At 36.2% G+C, this 23,940-nt stretch overlaps 1 long non-coding RNA gene and 1 pseudogene across 1 annotated transcript; one reads left to right on the forward strand and one right to left on the reverse strand.

The window, feature by feature from the left end:
- Positions 1-9,840: 9,840 nt before the first annotated feature.
- LOC149407627 (aquaporin SIP1-1 pseudogene) lies at positions 9,841-10,736 on the reverse strand (annotated as a pseudogene).
- Positions 10,737-14,741: 4,005 nt separating this feature from the next.
- Positions 14,742-20,614, forward strand: LOC149407628 (uncharacterized). Its single transcript, XR_016296170.1, has 4 exons — positions 14,742-14,821; positions 19,987-20,085; positions 20,268-20,330; positions 20,558-20,614. It is a non-coding gene; the product is annotated as an uncharacterized LOC149407628 (long non-coding RNA).
- Positions 20,615-23,940: the final 3,326 nt, after the last annotated feature.

The raw sequence follows: 23,940 nt of genomic DNA on the forward strand, positions 1-23,940 counted from the left end.
TATATATAGATCATGGATCAATTGTACAAAACCCAAACGGATTTAACCAAAATAATATGACAAGTCAAAAAGATCCGATCACAGACCAAATATTTCGAAACCCTTTCGGGTTAAAACAAAATAAAAAAGGGCGGAAGAATAGTCTCTCGAACTTCAAGTTGCATGTTTAGTCTCGTCCTCGGTTGCATGTGGTAAAGGCTCCCGGTATGGATTGTCCTAGGTCGACTTCGATTCATCGTCCAGATCCGTGGTATCCAAAGTAGGATTCCTCGGACCTAGGATCTTCATTGCTTCGACGAGGCCGGCGTTATAAAGATCGTCCCACATGTTGCAGTAATCCTCAGAAGCTATGTAGGCCTCCGGTCCCTCCGCACGAGCCAAAAACCCGAGCAGCCTCATGATCAGTGTGATGCTTCTCCTTAAGCTCCGACCTGATCTTCTTGATCTCGGCCCTCGCCGTGTCCCACTCCTTAAGAAAGCGGTCATTTCTCTTCTTGAGCGTGTGAAGCTCGGTGCCAATAGTGTCCACCAAGCTCACGGCCCCAGTAAGAACCTGTACAAAGCCACAAACGAATTAGAACCCAAATAGGCAGAGTAAAAGCCAAAAAGAAAAGGCATGAACCAGAGCATTAGCTTTGGCCACCGAGACCAGGCAATCCACGACCGCTATATTCCTCAAAGCACGACATCATCTGCTGTCAGGTGCTCTTGGAGGATAGCGACGGTCGGAGCCAGATGGTCCCGAGCACCAGAAGGCTCGGCAGCATCAGAAGATGGCGGCTTTAACGCCTCAACTCCTTTAGGCAAGCCCGGAGTTGAGGACTTGCTCGGGGTAGTCACTTAGGAGGCAGCCCATTGATGCTTAGGATTGGCCGGGACATCGGCATGAGCCGTTCTCTTTCTTTCTATCTCTGTAAGAGACCAGGTAAACATCACCGATTTAATAAGGTTAATAAAATAAAAAATACAACAACAAAACCTGAAACTACTTACTTGCGTAAGGATAAAGGTAGTAATGTTCCAAGATGTCAGGGTCCGACAAAACGTAAGTCGAACGATCCGAGTCAGAAAGATCGAAGATTTGGGACCGATCAGGAAGGTCCTCGTTTTCGTACTGAGGCAACAGACCTGAGAACAATCAGAAATTAGATAAAAATAACAAGAATTTAAACTAAATACATACAAAGAAAGCCGAGCCGCATCAAGTTCCGAGAACTCGGATGCAATCACGCATTTGCCAAAAGAAAAATCACCCTCGACCAATAAAAGTAATCTTTCCACTTCTTCTGACTGGTCGGAAGACGGGTGACAATCTTTTCAGAAGTATCATGCGCATAAGCATAGTAAAAACCATCCTGGTCCGGGAGACGACTTCAAACTGTAAAATTGGGCAAACGTCATTGATGGAGGCCCATTGTAGTACTTGGCCACAAGACCATCATCCCAACGAATATTCGATAAACGTTGGGGACAAGCTGACTCGCAGCATATCCCAGGTCGGCCGTAAACTGCGAAATCAATGGGTGCACTAGCAACCTACCGATCACCCTCATGATAGCAGCATTAATCCTTAGGGACCGACAAGACGATCCATTCCATAAGCTAAAACTCTTTGCAAACTTTCTCGAGATACGAAAAGGAACCCCGAGAAGTCCACTGGGAGGCCGAGAATTGGCCCTCCTTGCGTTCCACAATGTCTTTTGTCAAGATTGTCTTCTGGAACGTCCGCACCAAAGATCCGACCACTTTGACCAGGCAAATCAGGCCCTTTAGCCTCATCCTCAACCCCAGGCACATAGGATGTCATAAGCTCTGAGATCGGGCTCGGAGGAGTGCTGGCCTGTTCCGAGGACGCGAAAGCACTCGATTCAAAGGGCATTCCTTGCCTACAATAAAATCTTGGAAAATCAAAAATCCTATCCACAAGCTCCTTATTCGTAAGCTCGGGATGCACATGAGGACGGTGGAAAACTTCAAAAAGTGCAATCGTGAAGACAAGTCGGTCCCAGCCAATTTCCAGGACATGATATCAATTAATATCTCGGGAGAAAGAGACACTATACCCAGATAGGAGAGTGACCTCTACGGGATCAAGTTATGTCCTCCGGATTATCTAGGGATCAATCCTCATGTTTGGTCTAGACCGACCACCCATTTCCTATGATATCACGTAATAAGCTACAATTCCTAGCATAATTGGCATAAGGCCGAGAAGCCTCACAAGGCAACCTGCGACACATCTTTGCAGGAAATAAATAAAGAACATGGATTGTGGATAGAAAATGCAGAAAGAAGCATAAACGACTTACCCATAAGATTTGAAGTCGGAAGAGCCGAAAAAACCTAGTCTTCACCCGAAAAAAGCAAAAAAAAAAAAAGAGAAAAGTCGCTGGAGAATCGGAGAGAAATGAAAATCTAAAACCAGAAGAATGAAGACCAAAACCCAGAGTAGAGCCTTATATACTTTAGTAACGAACAGCTCAGATGAAGCGTACAAAGGAAGCTTCACAAATCTAACGGCATACACGGACAGTCGCTTTGTTTCAAGCGAAACTAACATAAAACGATGCCGTAAGCACATCATAAGCCCGGAAAAGAATAAAACGCTGAAAAATAAAATTCCTTCTCGGCCAGCACCGAGGAGATAAAATAGTGAAAATGCGTAAAGTCTAATTAAATGAAAGGCCTGAGAACTCACGAAAGATAAGGAATGACTCGTTCATAAGTCAAGAACGGTCCCTACCGAGCAGAACTTCGAAGAGAAGAGAATAGGTCAAAGACTAGTTAAAACGAAACAAACACGTGTACATAATAAAACTAAAAGATAAAACACTCACCTAGACAGTTACGACCGAGAAAAGCACGAAGAGTAACCACCCACCACGCGAGCAGTTACCTGGTAACCGTCGGAGACGTGGGACTGGTCACCCCACGTACTCAACTCAAAGCGTCTATAAATAGAAGAAGAGCTCAAAGGAACGGACACTTGACTTTTCGAGCATACAAGTCATAGTGTTCATCTTTCGAAACCTTCATTTACTTTCTTCCATTTACGAGATTATTCTGTAGATTGAAAAAGTCTTGCCTAAACACTTGGTATCATCGGAACTGCGTTCTCGGTACCTAGTGTCTTTCGTGAGATATTGTTAATTTTTCAGGTCAACAAACTCAACTAAGAATAACTTATGGTTTGAATTTGTATCTATGTAGTATCACCACCAAAACTCACTGTGGTTTTGCAGTATTCGAATCATCTACTACTCTTAAGGTCTCTTTCTTTGGGGCCGACTTTCAATCTGACAATCGCATACATACATAGAGGTCAAGAATCTAATGTAAGAAAAGGGGCTTGATTGCACAAAAAAGTTCTGTTTGTGGTACGTTTTTATAACCTGTCAAATCTATATCCCTAACAGCAAACACCGCCAGTCCTTTGAACAGAATTCACAGTCCTTCGTCCAAAGTGAATACAATGCTTGTCTGGATTGACTCGCAACAATGGTTTAGACTTCCATAAGAGAAATATATGTCATAAGCTAATGATCAATTATCAGGAATTCACAACATTTATTCGAGTTTTGGGTTGGTACGCAGTGGATATATTACCTTCTAGCTGGTCGTGAGCTTAAAACATTTGTTACCAGACACTATTGTATAATCCTCGTGTACTATACACTATTGTATAAATAAATTCATTCAACTCTTTCTTTTGCTACGAGTATATATATGGTTCATTACATGAAATACTTGAACACATTAATCTAATAATAAAAAAAAACGTATAAGTGTTTTAAGTACTACCCAATACTGTATTGTTAGAGAGATGATATATATGGTTCATTACATGAGATACTTGAACACATTAATCTAATAATAAAAAAACGTATATGTACACGTATTAGTATGTTTTAAGTGCTACCCAATATTGTATTGTTAGAGAGATGTATTATTCTGTAACAACAATGAGGCCATTTTACATACAGCCAAAATGAAAAAGCTTGAACTGATCTCAACCATCCAAAAATGTGATGACCATGATCGAGACATAAAAATATTCCTTTCCTTTTCGAGCAACCTGTCCAGATTCAATGCACTTACACATTTATTACCGAACTTGTATACTTCATTTTCCAGAATTGATCAAAAAGCCCTTTCACTATATATATACACTATGGTCTGATTAGACTTCACACACTATCTCATAATATAAGCCAAACAAAATATAGATCTTTTTTCCTTCCAACAATGGCTTATTGATCCGCTTAAATGGCCTGAGATATCTTCTTCTTCTTCCTCAGTTCTCTTTTGCCCGAGGCTTTAAACTGGTATATTCTGTTTTACTTCTCTGTACTTTTCTAATTTTTTTTTTCATTATCATTGTTAGTCACACTGTTTTCTGACCCGGTTAATTATGCTTACATTTTATATATTCTTCATTTCGTTGTATTTGGGAAATTGTTGATGTCTATAGAATTTTTTAAACACCCAAATTAATGTAAGAGATTGATATGAGTATTATATATGTTTCTTCAGTCTGTCGTTGTGAAAAAATAACTGCTATACAAGCCAGTTATTGTATATGTATAATCTTAAAATTTCGATATTTCTAACTGATCAATATTTGTATAATAATAGGGCAACTGGAATTGAATACATGTCGATACTTCCGGGAGGTTATATATCATCGCGGAGCACGAAGCCCGAATCGGAAAGCAACGTGATGATATTAATGGCTTTTCGGTAATTACAACAATGCCAATTACGGTGTATAGCCATGGCTAGTTCGTTGGTAAAATGTGATGTTATGCATCGATGTTCCGTAACGAGTTCCCCTTGTAAACTTCAAAAGAAATTATCGTCACGTTTTTATGGATATTGTCACTATTTGATAAATATTGGACTTCATGGGTATTTATAAATGAGCCCCAAAGTATTGGTACCAATGATTTTGTGTGATATCATGTCTTTTTTTTTTCCTTTCTATATATATTCTTTGTTTTAAAAATCAATTTACTAAGTCAAACACAACGTGTTAATATAAATATGATAGTTCGAAAAAGATAAAATACCTGTTTCTATTTCCGCTTAATAAATAAAAGTTTAATAATATTTTATATTTAAAATTTGGGATTTGTTAAGCCGTTATTTTCACAAAATAAAAATAACACACGGAGAGTAAAATAAAACCGACAAGACAAGACCATACACAAAGTCCAAGTCCACAAGCAAACTATTGCCTTCAACCCATTTTGGCCATCAAACATGTCTTGCCCCCAACCCATATTTGCCACAAAACATGTTTTGCCGTCAATCCAATTTGGCCACTAAACAAGCTTTGACTCCAACTTTTTTTTGGCACAAAATGAGCCTTGTTGCCAACCTGATGCCGCCAACTAGAGGTGCCTCCAACATGATAGTGCCGCTAACTTGATGATGTCGTCAACCTGATGACGCCGTCAACCTAATGGTGCTGCCAACCTACCACGCCAACAACCTGATGGTAGCACCAACCTGATGTGACGCCAACTTGATGCCGCCAACCTGTCTGCTGCCAACTGGCCGCAGACGTCTTGCTGCTAACCCAGCTCTCTTGTGCCATCAAGAGTTTTCGCCAACTCTTTTGTGCCAACAAGAGGATCCACCGTTTTCTTTCCACACGCCCACACCATGATCCATAAGCCTCCAAGGCCCAAATCAAGTCCCTCATGTGCCTCCAAAGCACTATAAATACTCATCTCACTTTCATTCCAAGGTAAGTCTCTCTTGACTTGAGAAACATCTGTCTCTCTCTAACTAGAGAAATATTTCATCTCTCTACCCACTAGATAGGAAATGAGACCCCTCGACTAAGGTTGAGCGTCGGAGCACGCGTCTGGGGAAAATCCTATGCACCCTAGTATATGTTTCTTGATTCTTAGGTAAAGAACACGAAGAACGCGATGTGAAGAACACGAAAGCCGATTATTGACAAAGTGACAAAGAGCCGAAAACCTCTTTCCGGTGAGACAAGGCCGACGAGAAGAGAGGAACTTCACCACGCCCTGACCTACATGCAATCTTAGAGTCCGGCCTTAGATCAAACCGTCGACGGGTCTAAGTGTAAACTCAAAAGCACGGTTAACATGATCTATGCCTTTGATTGTTTCCTGACCTAAATTTACTGACAAACTCAAATGAGCTAGCTCATGGCGACGATAGTAACAGAAAGACATAATAAATAAAAGCAGACCATAAAAACCATCTCAAAACAATTAAAAATAAACAACAGTTCCAAGTGAAAGATATAGAAGATAAAACTCTAAATTGCGGTTGTCAATCGTCGACAAGCTATGGTCTTCCTCTCCGGTTTTCTCTTTTCTCCCAACAAGCCAAACAACTATTGAAAACCTAAAATAAAACCTTACTTCTGAATTCTGAAAGTTTAGTATATATAGAGTATTTTGGTGTATTTTCGGAGTCCCCAGAACCATTGGATTTGATCCAGCGGTTGAAAATCGGTTAACTAAAAAGCTGATCAAATTTGTTGATCGATTAGTCATGTCAAAAATATGATCGCCTCAACTTCGGATTTATAGACTTACAATGCAAAGGGTATTAATGATTTTGAGTTGAATTCAACTACGGAGTGTGACAAAGTGAAGCACAAGTTAGAGTTACCTTGACCATTTACAACATTACCGTGTCTCGGGAACTCTCGGGTACCCCGCTTTGCAACCTTCTTAACCACCCTCATGAGATTTCATAAAGCCGTTTTCCAGCGAATTAAATATGTTGGCAACATGTTAGTTAAATTTCTTAGTTTGTAACATGAATATAGCCATTAATCTGGGTTAGTATTCAATTTTTTTATTTATCATTTTTTATTACATCTAAATTTAATATGTTTTTGATGAGTGTTCTTGTAGATTTTTTTATGGTTAAGTTCAATTGTGTTGAACTTTTTCTTCTGGTTTGTACTTTGTATTGAACTATTTCATTTGATTTGTGTTGGGTTTGTGTTGAACTATTTCATATGGTTGATGTTGAACTATTTTAATTGGGATGAAACGAGATCGGTTCGGTTCAGTTTTGACCATTTTTTATATCCGAATTTTCGATTTTAAAAATTTGTTCCAATAACCGGTCCAGTTTAGTCCAAAATCAAAATTCAATTATCCATTTTTTTTTTAAATCCAATATCTGTTGTGTAATTCTCACACACGCAAGTGCACATGGTCGCAAAAGTAATATATCGTAAGAACGAGTCGAATCCAATGAGGGCTAAGCTGAATTAGTAATTCAAAATTAAGTAGAACGAATTGAACTTAGAGGCGAGAAGAAAAGATGTCACAAAACTTTTTGACAAGAAAAATTAAAAAAAAAAAAGTAAAGCAATTAAAGATGGTTATACGATTATGCGAAGGTAAGGACTATGGTTTCATGAGTCTATCTAACAGTTTGGATTCACGGAATTCACGGACGATTTTTTTTATTCATACTTTGCTAATCACATTCACAATACAAATATCATTAAATCTCTCTCGAGCATCTAGCAACATATACATATGCCGGAATATTATATTTCGATCTCAACCACTAAAAACATGGTAAGCATTAAATTCAATAACGTACACACGATTCCATAACGGCCAACCAATATCTAGCCTAGGAATGCATTACGGTAATTCAATTCAAAAACACTAACAGTCTAATCTTTCTCAGGCATCAAGTTGAAATTAAAAATCATGCACAAGGCCGCGAATCTCATACAAGCATTAAGCATATAATTGAATTAAGGAAAGAAATAGAGAATGAAAATAAAGACTTCAATATATTAATAGGAATCCGTAACTGTATCTAAGACTCGTTACGCCATAGCCTTAAGGGGATTAGTGCATGGCGTCGAGGAAAATAGAAAAGAAAAATAAATAAAAGTAAAGCATAAAAACCATTATTAAATAATAAAGCAATAACATGAGTTTTAGAATTAAGGATAAAAAATATAAACACTGAATTGACGGTGGTGAATGGTGGTGATGAACGGTGGTTCTTCTCCGGATATCCTTCTCTTCCAAAAAGTCAAACAAAAATAAAAGTTAAATAAAACTTAGAAAAATGAAACTAAATCAAAAGAGAAGTAAAAATTGTGTTTTTAGGTTAAAAGGGCCCTTTTTATAGGCTTAGAGGTTATTTTCGGAACCACATGGGCAAGTAGTTAGCAATTTTTGGTCTGGAGGTCAGCGGACCGCGATGGATTCCATTGCACCGTAATGGATGTCTTTGTTTACCGCGCTTTTTTTTTATGAGTTTCACCGCGACGCCTCAAAGTCACGACGGCGCGGTGAAGCTTAATCGGCCGTAACTTCTTGTTCCAATGTGTGATTTTTGGATATAAACATGCGTTGGAAAGTAAGAGAAAGCTCTATCCAATGGGGAAAGAATTCATCCAAAATTGTCACTTCAAAATCTAAAATCATGCAAAAGAGTACGTTGTGCTTCTTGTTCCACTCTAAACTTGTTCAATAAGAATTTTATGCGTGATAAATGCTCAATATCCAGTTTTAATATCCGATTTTCAAAATTCGGATATACGGTTCTTTAAATCCAAATCCAATTTTAAAATCAGTTTAAAAAAAATGGTTATCCAGTTCTTAAAATCCATAATCATTATGAAACTAGTTTTTAAATCCATACCCGATTATAAATTATTCAAATGATCAAAATCTGAGTAAAAATGAGTCATATAATCCTAACGAGATTATTTATTTATTTTTTAATAAAAATAATCGGTTAAATATCCGATATCAGGTTTTTTCAAAATTTAAAACTGATATTCGGTCCAGTTTTCTAAATTGGATCGGCTATCCGAATCCGAATTTCATTTATATGATGTGGCACCGATTTTCTATTTTGGATCAATTGTCGGTTATCGGTTTTATCCGATTTTCGATTCGATTTTGTACCGCTCTAATTTTAGTTGTGGCTTATAATGTAAAAAAGATATTGTAGACTATTTATATTTATCTTATATTATATATGAATTTTTATAAATATTTGTTCATTAAATATTCATCGATAAATATGGTATTTGACTATCAGGATGATAACAGTAACTTCAACCAGTTTATCATTTTCTTTTTTGAATACCTGATAAACTATTGGTATATTACACTATACTAGCAAAATTTGACTAGTGATACAAGCAACAACTACGGTGATTCCATCTTTGAGTCAGTCAATAGTTTAATATGATTCCCACAAACGCGCTGACATATGAATGAAGGTATGATTCATGTGTCCTTTTATTTTAATCAATGGGGTCGGACTCAACAAATGCATAATAGTAAAGCATTCAGTAAGTTTATAAAAAAAATAAAAATAATAATAAAAAAAGAACTCAGTAAGTGTATTGTTTTTTTTTTTTTTTGAAGTAACATTATTGATCAAAATTATAAGATATATTAACAATTCGGTCAATATTACATGATTTAGTACAGGGACATTAACCTGAAATTAGATAAATCATCTATTTGTAAGAGAACATTCATTTTTGAAGTTCAAAGAGTTCGAACCCAAAACTTCTAGTCAAAATATATGTGAGATTATCACTAGACCAACCTAATTATACTGATGTGGTGTGTTGTTAGTTGCGTAGCCTTTTCTCTACATGTTAATATATAAACAAATAAAGAGATATCATAACTCATTACCCAGATCATTAAATAACGTATCTGTTTCCCTTCAAATTTCATGCAAAAAATTAATCTTTGATGTGCCAGTCTTCAATAGTAAGACAAAAAAAAATTACTAAAAACTTGATAAACACACATGATGAGAAGTTTTAATCAGGAAGCTAAAAAAAAGTACAATTATCAACATTAACATTTTAGGAAGATTTCTTCTCTTTAGTGACCACAACAGGTTTGTTGGGGAACAAAGTCCTAAACACCCAACCCCCCAAAAGGGCCCCAATAAGCGGGCAAGCCCAGTACACGTAGTAATGCTGCCACGTGTCATGGGTATTATTGGAATAAGCCCACCCAAACGCGTTGGCCGGATTTAAAGACGGCCCGGAATATCCCGAGCCGAGAATGACCAGCCCAGCCGTGACGCAAGACATAAGCCACACTTTGACGACCGGGTTGACCGGACCTTTGAATACGACAAAAAGGACCGAAAAGCAAAAAACGAGACTTAAAGCCCCTTCGGCGAAAGCCCCCATGTGAAGCTCCGTGACCAGAGAAGGGCCTCTGAGCCTCTCGCTGTAGGGTTTGGGGACGAGAGCGAGGACGGCCTTGACTCCGGCGACTCCGCCGGCGGCCTGAGCCGGGAATCGTACGGCGGCGGAGAGGAGAGAGTAGCCGGACTTCTGGCGTCCGGCGGAGGTGAAGGCGACGGTGGTGGCGGGGTTGAAGCTCGCGCCGCCGAGAGCGCCGGAGATCAGCGAGAAGGCTATGAGAAGGAGAGACGCAGAGAAGATGTTTGCGAAAATTGCTGAGAGAGACGTCGGGTTGATTCCGGCGCCGGAGATGAGGATTCCGGTGAGGATTCTGGAGACTGGCATGGTGAAGATCCACATCGAAGTTAGGATTAGGTCTGCCATGGCTTCCTTCACGATGCCCATTCTCTCTCCCTCTCTCTCTGTCGCTCTCACTCTCACTCTGTCTAGGGTTTGGTTTACTTGTCAATCAGCGAAAAGGAAGCTGAACTGAATGGAATCGGCTCATGATAGTTGTGTGGTTGAATAAATAAAAACAAGTCACGATCAAGGGCCATTCTCACCTACTATTCGCCAATCACTGGATCATAAAATTGAAATACTTTTAATTTAATTTTATTGCTTTTTGTCGCACTCAATTATAATACTAGTATAATAATTGAGACCTAAATTTGAAAATGTCGGTTGTCGATTTTGTGTCGATGGTAAAAAAATAAAAGCGGAAATTACGATGGTCGATTGAAATTGCAACAAAAATAATATGAAAATTTGAAAAAAAAATTATGTCAACATAAATGGTAGTGGCAGACGAAAATTGCGGTAAAACACGGAAATTGCGAGGGAAATAATGTTGCACAAATTTCAAATAAAGAAAAACAAGTTTCATACACATATAATATAAGAAGTTCTAAACATATTTAATAAGTTTCAATTACAAACATACATAATACACAATTATAATAATTGAAAATATCAAAGTCAAGCACAAGGTGAGAAACATACATAATAAGTTCTAAGCACATCGTAAATTTATGGACTACCCCAAATATGAAATTCGCTAACAAATTATAATTTTTTTTATATTTTCAAATACTTGTTTACAAATACATATATATATATATATATACATATATATATATATATATAACTACAATTTCTTAACAGTTAACTTCCAATGAACATCAATTTAAAATTTGTAACTTCTCCAAAAATATTAAAACAATAATATGTTCCCTATGAAATAAGTACAAACAACATCCAATGAAAAAAAAATGAAAAATCCTGAAGAATTATAATGTATATGCTGAAAAATTCAAATAAACGCAATTTTAACACAATTTCTCGAAATATTGTTGAATTTGCACTAACTTCGTCGGCTTTTGGACGACGAGACCGAAATTACTGCGTGAAATGCTACGGATATTGTGACGACAATGACACGATTTTTTGTGGTTTATATCATGGGCTAAACGACATGGATGCAACGAGATGGAAATTTCCACGCAATTTCGACGAAATACCCGCGACACAAAATGGCGAAACTAACATATGATCGTAAATGTGCCGGACTTCTCAAATTACCGCAATTTCAGCCCAATTTTCACGCAATTTCCCGAAATTTTAAACCTTGATTGAGACATGTAATTCTCTTCTTGAACGGCCTCGTGGGTTATCTAAAATCTAATAGAGAAACATTTCATCACTCAGAAACAAGTGACAAATCATTTTGGTTTTTTTTTTTTCTGATTGCTTTTGTTCAAAGATTCAAATTTTGGGGAATGTTGGCGAAATGGCAACGAAATTGGAGGTTTGAAGAAGTCCGACACAAATATTGCTATTTGTCGTTTTGCCAAAAAGATGTCTTCGAAATGGCGAGAAAATGTCGTTCAGTTGTCTGTGTCGTTTTGTTAATGGTTTTCGTTTTTTTTTACTATAAAATCAACATTTTCGGAGTATCGCAAAGTCATTTCGCCGAAACAAACCCTAAACAATGCTCTCCGTTACGATGATGAAGAACAGCGATACGACGGCGTGATTTTGACCAAGGCCATGTAATTTCGACGAACCTTGTACAAATTCAACATTTTTTCGGTAATGTCTTCATAATTTTGCCAGCGTTGCTCTTTTATTTCCCTGTTATTGTGTCGGCCTAATCAAAATGCCAATTTCCGTCTGCGTTTATTTTAAAAAGATCAATCAGACTTGAACCTAAAAAACATTGTTTAACAGCATACAACAAATAACATGAACATTTTGTTTTAAATTTAAAAATAGACTATGTATGACAAAATAAAGTTTGGAAATTATTTTATAGCAATATTATTTTTATCACAATTTTCGTATTTTATTGTAATTTTTGTCGGCCACCGCAATTTTTCTTCGGCACCATATTTTCAAATTTTCATGTTATTTCTGTCAAACCGCAACTTTCGATTTTTTAAATCATAGACACGAAATTGATAATCGGCATTTCAGTCCTTGCTTTTGATATTATGATGGTCTATCCATGTTTCGATTTGACGTTGTTACCTCTCTCTCTGAGTTGCATACTACGTCAGAACTCTACAAAATATATCATTGTTTTAAATATGTACATAGTAAATTAGTAATACAACATATTAACTATTATGTAGAATATTATATGTGTAAATTATATCATAATATATATATATATATATATATATATATATATATATATATATATATATAAAGGGGAAGAATCCCCTCTATTAACAAAAACACTGCTCAATGAACAGTGTTTTTTGTTTTTTATTTTAAAAGAAAAATAAGAGATTGGACTCTAAACAAATGTAGTGTTCATTTGTACCGATATTTTTTATTTAATCATAAAGATAAAAATGTTTTAAAAAAATTGTAAATACATTTTTTTTAAACCTAAATATTTTTGGACATGTCTCTATATATTTCTTCATCTAGACTAAAATATATTAATTATTTCGCAGTAACGCGCGGGACATACTGCTTGTAATATATATATGTACGATCAAAATTGAAAATATATATGTAGTTCATCATATTTTTTACAATGTAGTTCATCAATTTTACGTGTAACATTATTTTAAATCTTAGCAACTTTTTCGTTCTGTTTTTTTATCGAAAACTTTTCTGTTCTTTTGTTAGTTTTTCTACCTATTTCTTTGTAAATATTCTTTAGAAAGAGCCATGTGGCATCCCCATATAATCTACTTAATATGTCACAATATTACGTCTGTATCTAGAAAAAGCATTTTAAACTCCTCAAGTCAATCATATATTTTAAAATCTTAAATATAAGGGATATTGACACTAATAATACTACATGAATGTCACTTACCAGAAACAACCCAAAGCCCAAAATATGACACACGTAGTACCTAGACCGTAGGTAAAGACTATTATACTCTCAAAATTAATTTAAACGAAATAAACCATCCCAACCCAATCTTCCCTCGCACACCTACACCTCTTCATCTTCTCGGTTTCTCTCTCTCACGATTTTCAAACTTGCAAGCCCTCCCACATTTTCGCTCTCACGATTTCACTATCTCTTCCTCTTCCCTCCCACGATTTTGCTCTCTATTCATCTTCCTCTGTGTCTCTCTTTCTCTCCCTGTCTTTCTCTCTCTCTTTCTTTCTCGCTCAAAATCGCGACGACCTAGCTCAACCCACCTCTCGGGGACTCATCTCTCAGCGGCGAAGGCGCAACTCAAGTCACGCGAACGCAACAAATGCGCAACCCATTTTAGGTATGAGCCAAGATTTGGTTTGTTTGTGTTTGTGTTTGAGCAAGTCTGTGTTTGTGTGTGTTCACGAACCAATATTAAGTTTGATTTGGGCGACCAACATTGTAGGTTTGTTTGTGTTTGGGATTAGGTATGATTTCCATATGTATGTTTGTTTGCCTTGCATGAATTATTTTGGGTATGAAAAATATTTTGGGGATTTATGTACGTGCAAGATTAGGTTTGTTTGTGTTTGTGTTTGGGCAAGTCTGTGTTTGTGTGTGTTCACGAACCAAGATTAGGTTTGATTTGGGTGACCAACATTGTAGGGTTGTTTATGTTTGAGATGAGCTATGATTTCGATATTTGTTGTGGATTTATGTATGTGTTTCCGTACTTCAATTTGGGGATTTCTGTTTGCATGTGTTTGAAGTTGTTGAGATGTATTTGTTGTGAGTGTTCCCGAGAAATAAGGATTTGATTGACTGTTTTTTTTATAAATCCAGGTTTTGTGTGTTATTGCAAGAACTATTGATGTAATTTAGTCTTGAATTATTGATACATTTTTTGAGTTATTGATATATTTTTATTAATCCAGTTGTTGATATTAGGTATGATTGTTGATCCGAAATGGGTCGCCAGACTGTTGAGTATGTGGTTGTTTGTGTGTGAGATTAATTTTTGTATGTGTTTGTTTAAAATTTGATCTTGAAGTTGTTGAAACTTGGTGACTTGATTTGTTTTAGGTTTTGTCTTCACTTAGTGTATAATGACAAAGTCGAAATCCACCAAGACGGATGAGATCTCAACAGTTGTCTGACGAAGCCCTATGACGGCTTTGAAAACGGCTTCGAAAAGGAAGATTGATGACGCGTTCATTGTCGCACCCAAGATCAAAAAGGTATGGAATACAAACTAAGATACCCATTTGGATATTAGTTGTTTTTTACGTATTTTTTGTGACCTATGCGGCTTATTTATGATGATTGGGTTGCATTGGTTTTTTTTGTGTTTGATATCACCCCGCTCCTCTGGGCATAAACTGTCACTTTCTGGGCAATTCTCAGACCCTTTGTTGCCCACTATACCCGTTTCTTTTGCTGTGAAAGCTGTTTCTTTCTCCAATGACCTGATATTTTCAATCAAAACTAAAGTGGCTGCCTCTTTCTCCTCTGCGTCGGCTTCATTTAAAGCCCTCGGACACACCTCTTCTGCGATCATATCATTCCGTTTCTCCGGGTGCAAACTGTCACTTTTTGTGAAATTCTCAATCCCTTCTTCATTGGTGTTGATACAAGGTACGTCTTTTATATCTACGGGTGACAATTCCTTGCTTCCCGTAGCTTCTTAACTGTGTAGCACTTTACTTTCCAGAGGCTTGTGTGAAGCAGCGGATATAGACCGTGTAATTCTATGGCCCAAATTATTCGATGTGACTTCAACAACAGAATTGGGCTCTGACCTTCTGTTTATTACGATGCACTCCTCCACAACACTTGCCTTTTCTGATGAGTCCGTTGAATTTGCTATAGTTGGCTCTTCATCATCTCGAATCAAAGAAGATCGGCAATCTTTTACTTGAGCCCCTTTGTTGCTGTGAGACCTATTAGAAGTAGTAAATCACGACCCAGTAAATAAATCCTTATCCTCGTTTAATCATAGAAGTATCAATTCGAGATCTCGTTGCCCACCCTATCACTTCTTGAGGTCCCTTGCTATTAGTTATTGACTTGGTAATGATTGGCTGATTGGAATTGAAGTGTAACGCCCCTGTGATGATTCAGTAGTAGAAGCAGCCCCAGAAACATTTCTAGATCGTATTATTCTCTTGTTATCCGTGTTGTTCCAAGGGTGAGTTCCCACGGCTTGACTCCTGGAACGAAGAGACAACAGTATCTATAAGAACATCTTCTTTGCCGACATCATTAGATGAGATGAGTCAGCAACATTGTCTCTACCCGAACACCCAATTGGGTTACCATAATTGTCGAGTCGGCAACTTGGTTTCTTCGCGCTCCTTCGAATCTCGAAAGCCTTTTGTCTTGATCTTGACCTTCGAAGCCTGAACAGTGAAAGAGAAAGATCATTATTTCCATCCATAGCGTTTGGATCCCTCTGATCTTGAGGCGACGTAATGTTGTGATCCTCGTCGCTCGGAGCTTCTACAGATGTGATACACTGATCAATGTTGAAACACCAATGGAGGCCAAAGCTGACGCCTTTTATGTTCCATCGAAACCTTTAATCTACAAACACTCTTCTGTGAACAGACAATTTGGCTCTCCGTAGCTGCCAGTTTCAGCAACTATCTCTTCATATAACGTATGTTGGCTATACGAAAATGGGATCACGGGACGTGGGCGTGACAGAAGGACTCCTGAAATACACTAGAACAAATTAAAGGCGTCCGGTGCGACAACTGTCGCACCAAATGCCTCAAAAGTCGCACCTAATAGTTTATTATATGCAACTTTAGGTACGACATTTTCCCACCTAATAGTCCGTCGCTAAATTTATTAGGTGCAATATATCGTACCTAAAAGTGTCCATATTAGCTATGACTTTTTTAGCTACGACATGTCGTACCTAATTTCGCACTTATTTTGCTACCAGAATTCTTGAAATTTGCGTGTAATTTCATATTGGCTGCGACATGTCTCACCTAATAATATGACCGGAAGTCTATTTGGTTCGACATGTCACACCGAATAAGCTTCCCGCCAATATATTAGGTACTACATGTCGCACCGAATAGGCTTCCTGCCATTATATTAGGTGTGACATGTCGCACCCAATATGTGATTTTAATTTTTAAAAAAATTTACAAATTTATATATTAGAAATTCAAATCAAAATTAATCTATAATAAATAAAAATAAATTAACAAAATTATAAATCAGAAATAATATTCTGAAAATAGAATTCTTATAGAAATTAAACATGCAAATTCGTTTTGTAAGGAAATTGAGAGGAAAAAATGAATCGTTAGGATTTGAAAGAGTCGAGAGCGAATTTGTAAGACTGAAAGAGAAATTGTGAAATACATGTATTAATTTTGAAACGAAATTGTTAGAATTTGTTACTATATACAAATTCACTACTAATTTCATTAACGAGTTAACCAATTTCGATAAATTAGTTAATTTCGTTAAAATATGTTATGTTTTTTGACAAATACGTTTTATTCTACCAAAATTTCGGCACAGTTTATCCTATAATATTGACTAACAAAGATCTGCAATTTAAAAAAAAAAAACACACACACACACATATATCACGAACTAGGACTATCCTATTAACATACTAAATACTAAACCGAGCCTTCGTGGCTCGGTCACAATAAATTTTCAATAAGTTTAAATTAAATTTAACATATTACTAATTCATTTTAAAACATATTCATATATATTACTAATTAATCTAACTAAACATATTACTAATTAATTAGTGAACCAAATTTTCAACAAATTGCAATCAAATTAATCAAAACATGTTACAATTACTTTAAATTACACTAACCATGTTACTAATTAATTCTTAATTCATCTAATCTAACATGTTACATATTTATAATCAAACTAAACATATAAGTTACTTTTAATTTAATTTAACTAATCTAATATGTTACTATTTAATTTTATAACATATTACATATTAAATAATAATATAAAAATGTTACTAATTACAAATAACAACTAACCGGAGCTGCGAGGCACTGAGCTACGACGCGGAGTGAACACAAAGTTACGACGTGGGGCTGCGAGTGACCGGGCTGCGAGGAAAGAGTGAGAGATTGAGTGAGAGAGCGTGAGACTTACAGTGACAGGCGAGGTCGGGGATGGGCTGGACTCATGTCGGCTGAGAGAAAGGTCACCTCGCTGCTTCAGGCGACTGCGAGCGGGGTCGGATGAGGGGGGCTAGCGGTGGACGACGAGGGGGATGGGACGTCAGGGGCTGGACCGAGGGGGCCAGGCCAAGGGGGCTGGGCCGACGGGGCTGGGCGAGGGGGCGGGCTGAGGGGCTGGGCCGAGGGGCTGGGTGAGGGGCTAGGCCGAGGGGCGGGCCGACGGGTTCGGCCGAGTGGCGGGCAAGGGGAGAGGGGGGGGGGGGGGGCGGCGGCGCTTGTCGGAGAGATAGAGAGAGAGAGGGTGAGAGAGAGAGAGAGAGAGAGAAATGAGCTTACCGGAATCGGTCGAGGAGGGCTCGCCAGGGGAGGACGGCGTGGTTCATGGCGGAGGGCTGGGTAGGGCTGCGTTGGAGCTCGCCGAGGAGGGTTCGCCGGAGGAGGACGGCGTGGTTCATGGGATGAGGTCGAGCTCGCCGGAGAAAGAGTTGCAGAGAGGGAGTTGCAAAGGAGAGAAAGAAGTGAAGAAATCGACTAAGGAAGAAGAGGGTCCGAGTATTTATAATACCCTAAGTTTATTCGGTGCGACGCCGTTGTACCGAATATACATATTCGGTGCGACATGTCGCACCAGGCATCGCACCGAATATGAAATTACACAGTGAAAAAATTTTGAGGGATTTTTCTGACCGTTTTAAATTTTGAAACCTTTCGGTGCGACGGTCGTCGCACCGAAAGATATTAGTTGCGACGAAATCATATCCGGTGCGATAGTGTCGCACCGAATAACACTTAACTTCAGCGAAAAATTTAGTTATCCGGATGGGTATCTAGTGCGACATGTCGCACCTAATATGAGCTTAGGTGCGACATATCGCACCTAATACCCTTCCGGATCAGAAAATTGAATTTGTAGTAGTGATAAGCTCTTCAGTATTCAACTATGCAATAAATAGAATTACTTAGAATATTATTTAGCCGAAAAAGATAACCGACAATTGCAGCTATTTATCGGTTGCGAAATCAATGGTTTGGAAAGTGGTCAACCACGCTGAATAGGAAAACATGTATCGTTGAAAAAACTTTAAAAGTGTCCTGGAGAAACTGAAAAATTTACATAATTTAGTTAACCTTAAACTCAGCATCACGAAAACCGCATCGCAACCCCTCACGAGTTCTCAATCAGTAAAAATCACACCAACAAAAGAAAAATGTTCGTCGCAGAAATGAAACCCTAGATCTTATCATTATACAAAGTACAAATATCATTCTTCGTTCATTTCTCACTACCCCAAAGCCAAAAAAAAAGACATCCTAGTCTTTTTCTTTCTAAATTACGAATAGCACGAGCAGATCTAAAAAATGGAACCCAATTTTATGCGGAACAAAGGAATATGACGCCTTTTGAGTCCGATCAAATTCCCGGGCCCAAATTTATCTTCGGGTAGAAACAAATCACCAAATCCCAAAAACCCCAAATACCTAAATACCTACCCTAAACACCTAAATCCTGACGTGTCATTTTCCTACGTGGCATTTGACTTTTCAACGATAAATACGAATCATTTCATCCTCTATTCTCTCATCTCTCTCTCTCTAAATCATATTAAAAAAAAACCCTCGCTCTAGCTTTCTCTCTCCTCTCTCTCGGTCATCATTGTCAGAGCTCGCTCAAATGGCTGGCGGGAAAAAGAACAAGCCGACAACTCCGGCAAAGCTTATGAGCGAACAGTTCCGATGTTCCTTCTGTGACGCTTCGTTCCCGAAGGATCACGAAAATCTGGTCAAGCATCGCTCATCGTCTCACAAGAACAAGACCAAAGTGTTGGATGGAAGTTTTGGGTAGGAGGAGGAAGTGTTTAAATACTTTAGGTGTTTAGGAAAATTGTTTGGAGGCTTTGGTATAAAATAGAGAGGTAGAGAATAACTTTGTAGAAAGAAGAGCTTTTTATTTTTGCTTGATGGAAACTCAAGTACATCATCCCTATTTATACTAGTGGCATTCATAAATCAATGGATATGATTTTGCCACCACAAACTTAATCTAATGGTTAGAAATAATTCTCTAGAATTTTCTCCACATTTACTATCTTATCCGTATCTTCTAGAGTAGTCTATGGATTTTTCTAGAATAGGCTCCTAGAATATGGACCTACTACAACACATATTTGGGCTTAACTCCTTGAGGCCCAAATAAACTCAAAATCAATTTATTATTTCAGCACAGAGATGGCTGTGAAAGTCGCAGAGATTTCAAGGATGACAAGAGTTTTAACCACCACCACTGCCTTGTCCCGAAATACGACGACAACCCCAAAAAGGTTAAATCTTTCATTTATATTCTTCTTATTCTTCTTCTCCTTTTCTTCTTCTTCTTCTTTCTTTTTTTCTTCTTCTTCTTCTTCTGATACTTTTTTTCTTTTTCTTTTTCTCTCCTTTCTTTCTTTCTTTCTTTCTTTCTTTCTTTCTTCTGATCCATTTTCTTGATCTTCTTCTTCCACAGAGATGACCCGGAAGATGAAGCTCCTCCTGAAGCAGCTGTCTAACATGACCTCTATTCGTCAAGGTATAATGCCATATAAATGAAGACTGATTAAACCAGATCACTGCTAGGGTTAGTTTTTTATTTTATTTTATTTTACGATTTCGTTTATCATTTCTATTAGATTGACATTGAAGACTTCCTCAATCCGTATAAGTAATATTTTTTCTTCTAGAAAGAAGTCTACACTATTATTAATCAACACTTCTTAAACTAAATCTTTTGTTCGGTGTTTTTTGTGCTTGACACAGGTATAGGAAGCGTGAACATATTACGTTTTTGCTACGTTAAATGACACTACATCGTCTATCATCCTTTTTTTTTTTTTTTTCTGTATATGCAAACAAGGCGTCGTTTTGTTTTTACTCTTATATTGTCGTATAGTTCAGCTATATAAGCTGATTTGATGTACAGACTTCATTCATTCAATTCAATTTACATTCATTCTCTCTTTCATTCTGATTATTGAGAGATTTTACCCATTCTTCGTCTTCTCCAATTCAAACCTAGAACTGTAATAGTTTACTTTAGCTAGTTCTGTATAACAATCATGAGACCCTCGCTATTTTTACAAAATCATAAGTTTCAATTGACTAGAATGAGTGCCCATTAATTTACAACAAAATCTTGTTTCGTGCAAAAATTACTTTGATTATAAAAAAAAAATGAATGTTTGAGGGATAAAAATGACGTGAAAAAATGTACGGTGGTTTCTCATATATATAAATATATATATATATATATAGCAAAACAGTATAGATAATATATATATATATATATATATATATATATATATATATATATATTTTGACATTCAAGAATAAAGAAGCCTTAGCTTCTCATTATTTATTTCTATTATAAACTTAGAAATCAACCTGAAAGGATTTTACATTCCAAGGTATACAAATACGAGAGCGACAATCACAAGCTCCGGTGGGAACAATGTAGTAGTGTAGAATCCTTGTTTTGTAGTAGTGTATTTTTGCTAATAATGTTTTTTTTTTCAATCAAAGTAAAAACCCTAGTTTGAATATAGTTGCGTCAACTTATGTTTCTTGTTTTTTTTTTTCTTTTTTTTTTTTTTTTAAGCGACTAATAGAGCTGGAAGGAGGTTTTATTAGTCCATTCATTCAATATATAATGCAATAATAACGTAGAAATTTTTTTATTGATATAACTATTTAGTTTTGATTAATGATTTTTAATATTCGTTTTACTTGTGGCTTTATCATTTTTCACTCAAAAGTTTAGCAGTTTCTAAGTCACCATTTAGCTACATTTATTTTGGTTGGAAGCGAGCAAAATAGTCAATGTATGAATTATAGTTGAAATATAACGAATCAATAATAAATAGTATTTAAAAGTTGCTAAAATACCTAAATCAACTTTGATACCTTTTAGTTTATTCTATTTATATAGAATACCTTGTAGTTTATGTTTGACGATTTTTTATAAATTTGGTAGTGTAATTATAATTACTGGATACGGTGTTATATATACGGCTATTATCAGTTTATATAAGATTAAACCAAGACATTTAGAGCTACAAAAACTATAATTAGAAGAAAAAAAAATTAAATGCATGAGAAAAAGGATTTGATTATTAAGAAACTCCAAAATTTTACTAGTCTAAAAATTAACATTTTGTTTTGTTATCTATATAAATAATTAAACACATAAAGTTATCAAGATGAAAGGTTCAACTTTAAATCAGTTCATTAAAAAATGGTGTCTTTGGCAACAATAGAAGTTAGAATATTGTTTTGGTATTAATTAATTCCTAGTCATTAACAGGATGTAGAGTTTCCTTTGTGTAAATACTTGTGATACATTACATTTTACAAAGATGAAGATGATATGAAATTTTTAATCAGGTGAATGAATATCCGAATTGAATTAATTTGACATGATGGGTATATGCGAGACTGATTATATTATATGAGGATTTTTCGTCCTTCTGCTTCGAAGGAGTTGACTTCGACTAGCTATGCCTTAGACATAAAAAAATGAATCAAGATATAATAATTATACTGAAACTAATTGATATTTACAAAACACATGACCTCCTGTTATTTACTTTGGGGAAAGACCTCTAATTTGTGAGGTGATTATTTTAGAGGCCGAGAGTTCAAAACTCGATTAAATGTAAAAAGACTTTCATTGTTAAAGTTTCGAGGTTATGTTTATGATTTGTGGTCACATGTTCAATATATAAACAGTGTATTATTTATAGTGACGTAACAAAACAAAAAAAAAAACCCACAATTGTATATTATTATATTTGGATTATATTGATAGTTTTTGCCCTTTTCGAGGAAGGTGTCGTTGATAAGAGCATCTTTAATGGTTTAGCTTAGGCTATTGCTTAGTTAAATAGTATTTTTGCCACATAGATTTTTTAGAGCTAAATAGTTAAGCAACTAGCTTTAATTAGCCAATTTGTTTAGATTTGCTTAGCTAAATCAATAGCCAATATGCAAAACAATGGTTAAGCAACTAGCTAAACATTTTTGATATTTGCAAGCAAATCCCTACAATTCTTAAGCAAGAAACCATTAAAGATGCTCTAAGTACCCTGATATATAAAAGTTCATTCTGATCCCAAAAAAAAAAAATAAATAAATAAATAAATAGTCTGAACCGCCTAGTGGAGTTACTACCAAAGTTTGAAACGCGGATTGTGGATTTTGTACCGATGATCTAAAAAAACGAAAACTGCACTGATCGATGAAAATTGTGACGAAAATAATGTAAAAATTATGTCGACGAAAATTACGGTGGCCAACAAAAATTATAGCAAAACATGGAAATTGCGACGGAAATAATGTTGCACAATTTTAAATATAAATATAAATTTCATACACATGTAAGAAATTCTAAACATACATAATAACTTTCAGTTACAAACACACATAATACACAACCATAATAAGTTCACACTTCAAAGTTAGATACGTATAATATAATGAACACACATAATAAGTTGAAAAATATCAAAATCAAGCACAATATAAGAAACACACATAATAAGTTTGAAGCACATCATAATTTCATGTACTACCCCAGATATTAAATTCACTAACAAGGTGTCGTTTCATATTTTGAAATACTTGTTTACGAATATATATATATATATATATATATATATATATATATATATATATATATAACTACAATTTCCAAACAATTAACTTCTAATTAACATCAATTTAAAATTTGTGACATCTCCAAAAATATTAAACTAATAATATATTCACCGTGAGACAAGTACAAACAACATCCAATGAAACACCTTAAAAAGTATCATTTATATGCTGAAAACCACAAATAAACGTAATTTTCACTCAATTTTCTCACAATTTCCCAAAATATTGTAGAATTTGCACTAGCTTGGTCGGCTTTTGGACGACGCGATTGAAATTGCGGCGTGAAATGCGACGGAAATAATGACGAAAATGACATGATTTTTTGTGTTTTATACCATGGACTAAACGACATTAATGGATGCAACGACATGTAATTTCCACGTAATTTCGACAAAATGCCCGCGACACAAAATGGCGAAACGCACATATGGTCGTAATTTCAACCGATTGGATTATCGTAAAAAAAAATCTTATTCGAACTCGGTTTG

Source organism: Urtica dioica, chromosome 1, assembly GCF_054948205.1.
Source record: "Urtica dioica subsp. dioica isolate 48M chromosome 1, U.dioica_male_clone48M_v1_H2, whole genome shotgun sequence".
Taxonomy (NCBI): domain Eukaryota; kingdom Viridiplantae; phylum Streptophyta; class Magnoliopsida; order Rosales; family Urticaceae; genus Urtica; species Urtica dioica.